This window comes from Octodon degus, unplaced genomic scaffold, assembly GCF_000260255.1.
Source record: "Octodon degus isolate 3935 unplaced genomic scaffold, OctDeg1.0 scaffold00329, whole genome shotgun sequence".
Lineage (NCBI taxonomy): Eukaryota > Metazoa > Chordata > Mammalia > Rodentia > Octodontidae > Octodon > Octodon degus.
Window position 1 is genome coordinate 1,059,766 of NW_004524905.1, and position 4,561 is coordinate 1,064,326.

Sequence of the window (4,561 nt, forward strand, 5' to 3'; positions counted from 1 at the left end):
AGGTCCGGATCTATGAAGTTCGGATTCCTCCAGGTGGGTGTTGTTTGGATCTGGCTGCTGTGCTCCACTTCTTTCTGCTGCAGGCATTAGAGTTGAACCCTTTGTGTCACTCTGGCAAGATGTTCTGCTCCTGAATCAGCAGGGTGGGTCTTGCCTCTAGCCTCTTTGCAGGGAGTTCTGCTGAAGGGTTCTGCGCTGGGCCTGCACTTGGTCAAATGAGGATCAGTTGGCCCCGGGTTGTCTCACTCACTCACTGGGCCTGGCTCTGGGTCTACTCAAGGTCCTGTGGGCCCCGGGTCCTCCCACTCACATGCCTGGCCTGCGCTCCTGGTCTGTTCAGGATCCCAGGCCCCGAGTCGTCTCACTCACTTGCCGGGCCTGCTTGTGGGTCTATTTGAGCCCTCACTTTGCAGAGCTGCGGTCTGCTGAGTAGTCCACCGTGGGCTGCTGTTGCCTATGGACAGACACAGGGAGCTGAACAGCTATGGCTAGCGCTTGAATTGTAGAAACCTATTACATTGAAAGACACATTGCCATTCACTGACTCCAGAGTACACTTGCTTTAAATACACATATCTCATCATTCTTGCCAGTTACAGAAGCAGCTCTGGAAGGCCTTCGGCTTGAACATCTTCAGTTGTGCCACTGTGGCTGCCTCAATGTCCTGAATTAATTCATTAATTTTTAAGGTTTTGGAAGTGAAAGCGTTGATTCATTAGCCAGTGTACACTCCTCAGGGTGGGAACGGGGCATTGCAAAGAGCTCCCAGCCCTGAGGAAGTCAGGGGGGTAATTGCTCACAAAAATATTAGTGTGTGTTGTCATCCACTTTATGTAATAGATCTGGCTCCATACATGTTTCATGTTGGACGGCACACAGCAGCATCAGCAGCCAAAGCAATTTCCCCCGTTTTTGTGGTACTGGGGATAGAACTCGGGACCTCACACTTGTCAGGCAGGCGCTCATGGCACTGAGCTATCTCCCCAGCCCTCCTTGTCGTTTAGTATAACTTTTGATGACACTCATGAGAGACGACTTCCGGAACTGCTTCCGAAAGTGAGAAGGCTGGGATAAGTGTGTTCAAAGGAAGCGAACAATTGTCCTCTGCTTCGTATAAGAACCTGTAAGAGCAAACAAAATCTGAAAGATGCAATAAATAGTATAAAAGGGGAAAGAAACTGGGCAAAGAGAAAGAACAGCTGGCATGAGGGAAAGGGCAAAAGAAAGAAGAAAGGAAGGGAAAAGGAAATACGTATCTATATGCACAGGACAGCTTGGATACTGCTACTGTTGATTTCTACTGGTCTATTTCAATGAACAGTTAATGTTTAACGTTTTTTCTTCTTTTTATTTTAAAACTTTTGACCAATTTTGCATGCTTATATCTGGTGATCTGAACAACTAATTTGCAGACAAAAATATGCAATATAACAACCATTGGTGAATTCCTGTTGTCTTGTTTAATGAAATTCTGCATGATTTGTAATGATTTTTTTACTATTTTTCAATCTCTTTAAATAAAAACAAATTGAAACTGGGTGTGGTAGCACATGCCTGTCATCCCAGCTCTTGGGAGGCTGTAAACAGGTGGATCACTATGAGTCCGATCTAGTAGTGAGACCCTGAACACCCTGTGGACACTCCCCCCCGCAAAAAAAAATTACACAAAAAATAATTAACTAATTAATTAAATTAAAAAAGATTTTGAAGGGGACAAAAGCCAATTTGTCTTTTAGTGCAATGAATTATTTTGAATTTGCATTTCCGCTGGTCTCATTCCCCTGCAGTCTCTAGCTTACTCACCCTTCCAAGCAGCCTCACAGTGGGGACTCTGTAGTGAATTTCCAGGCAGGTGTGGGGCTCTCGCCCTTCCCATTCTGTGGAGGGTCATTGTAAACTCACCAGCCTTTGATCCTACCAGCCTATTAAATACTCTCACATAATTATGCATCTATTTTCTGTTGTCAACAGGGCTTGGCATCCAAAAGTTGGTGAATGTGGTCTTCATGGCTGGAAAGGATTAGGAGCAGCATGTAAGGGTTTGGTTGAAATGCCAGGAGCTCTAAGCAAACTAGGAAACCTTAGACTAACCATACTCTATGAAACTGAGGTCTAAAGGCAGGGAGCATGTGATCTTGCAGGAGTCTAATCAAATATAGGGCAGTCTGGAAGAGGGGTGCAACTTCGGACAACTGGAAGATTACTATTGCGTCCTGAGGGGGTCCCAGGGATGTGTCTGACCTTTACAACCTGTAGGACAGTCAAAATCAGCAATCACCCATGATTCTGGGAAGTATCATTGTCCTTTAGAGGGAAGGTGTACCTGCCCATGGAATGTACCTGCATGTGGGACGTTTACAGAGGGAAGCAAAAGGCAAAGTTAGGGGCTTTATATGAAAGAGTGGGTCTGAAGGGAAGTCTGTTCACTTCTTCTCAACAGGGATGTCTCCAGGCAGAATGTATTCTAAAGGCAGAGCACAACGCAGAGGTGTGGAGTTGCTCGGATGTTCCTATTTTCAAAGCTTTGTAGTGAGTGGAGATAGAAATAAAACAGAAATCTGTCTAGAGAAAGGAGCTCTAGGAAACAGGGACTAAATTGGATATTACATGAAGTCCTTCAGAAAGGTAAAGTGGAGTTCTGAGAACATACAATTGTAAAACATTGACTCATGAGAGCCATGACAACTCGGTATATAAAAAAGGAGCAAAGAGTAACAGGAGACGTCTTGGTGACCTGATTCTTTTCTACGATGTTTACAAAGTTGGGTTCAGCAGAAATCTGTGCATTTGGGTGTCAGCCTTGTAAGCAACTGGTGTTCAAAAAATAATTGAATAAGTAAATGAACAAGTAAACCAGTGAATGAATACATGAATAGCTAAATGAACAAAGAAACATAAATCACTCAATAAATAGGAAAAGGGTAAATTCTAGAAGTGTGGTTGATTATTTTAAAAAATATCCTATGAGAATGCCCAGGGTGCCAACTGCTCCAGATGTGTATGAGTTATGTCCGAGATGTGGTTTCTTATGAACAGTTTTAATTTCCATTTTTTTCTCATGAATGAGGCTGAACTGGGTGTATAAACCTGAAGTGGCATTGGGTTGATGTGCCCATTTCTTCTATAATGCCGGGCAGTCCTCTAATATACCATCCTAGCCTTTTGTAATGAGTTACAGGAAATTTTTTTCTAGTTTGGTTTGCATTTATTGGCAGTGTGTTATGGCTTATGGCTAGGTGTCTCCCCCAAAGCCTCATGCAGTCATGGGGCAGGGAGTTTCAGAGTTTGAGATTAGTTCATGATCAAGGCTGAGATTATGTGTCTTAGTCCTGCTGGGATTACGGGTGTGAGTGCTACACCCAGCCTGGGGGTGATAGCCTCAATGAAACCTAAGGTAGACAGACTTCCTCTCTGGGGCCATTCTTGCTGCTGCTCCTCCCTGTGCTGTCTGCTCTGTTCTGCCGCCATGAACTGCTGCCCTCTGCCATGTACTGCTCTGCCTTGGAGCCAGCTGAGTGTGGACTGAAACCTCCACTAACTGTGAGCTAAATAAACCTTTCCTTCTTTCATTTTGGGTGTTGGGTATTTGTCCCAGCAAAGAGAGAAGAGTGACTGAGACTGAGACACAGTGCTTTTATTTATTTATTTTTTACTCATAAGAAGGATTTTAGTTTTATATAGGTAAAGTTGGTAATTCTTATTTTCTTTTAGTGTGACTTGGCTTTATACCCTTTATTCCAATGTTAGGAAGACCTTTAGTTATAGAGCAGAAACTTGTTCAACAATGCTTTTGTTTGTGCACAGTTTGGCTCACAAACAGAAGTTCTTAGAAAAACACTTTCTTTGCAAACTCCATTGAGTGACAAACACTACCAAGTCTCTGTAGTTTTTACATAAACACAAGTGTGTGGATTTTCCCCAGAACGGTGGAAACCATTAAGTCATGAACTCAGTTACCACTGTTTTTTCTTCTAGCACTTTCATGGGTTCAGGTTTGTGTACCTAAATATTCAATCCCCTTGAATCCAACCCACTGTACAGCTTGGCAGGGAGGTCCAAGCACCGTAGCTAGCCAGTGTCTCAACAGTGCTTATTGAAGAAATCACTCCTCCCTGGTAATGTCCGCCTTTCAATCAGCAAGCCCCTTCTGGCCGGGTCCTGCCTGAGAATTCGGCTGGATGCCATTAGTCCATTCTTGATGAATCCGTGTGACTTGTTTTCATTTCTAAAGCTTTGTAATCCATGCTGAGTGCCTGTTAGGGTCTGGGCTTTGTTTTTATTTTGCCAGTTTGAAGTTTTGCAGGAGATGCTGTTTATTTTTCCACATAAACATGAAAATGAGCTGGCCTAATTCCTCTTCGCATCCTATCCTTTTCCACTGGTGCCAACGTTGGTATTTTTATTGAGTTCTTAAATCTGTCAACTACATGGGGTGGACAGATAGCTTTGCAGTGTGAGGCCTTCTAGCCAGCAAAGAACACAGTGCATATTTGTTTTCTCCTCTATGTTTCCTGTCATTTTAGGGTTTCCTTTTATTTTTTTTATTTTTATTTTATTTTAT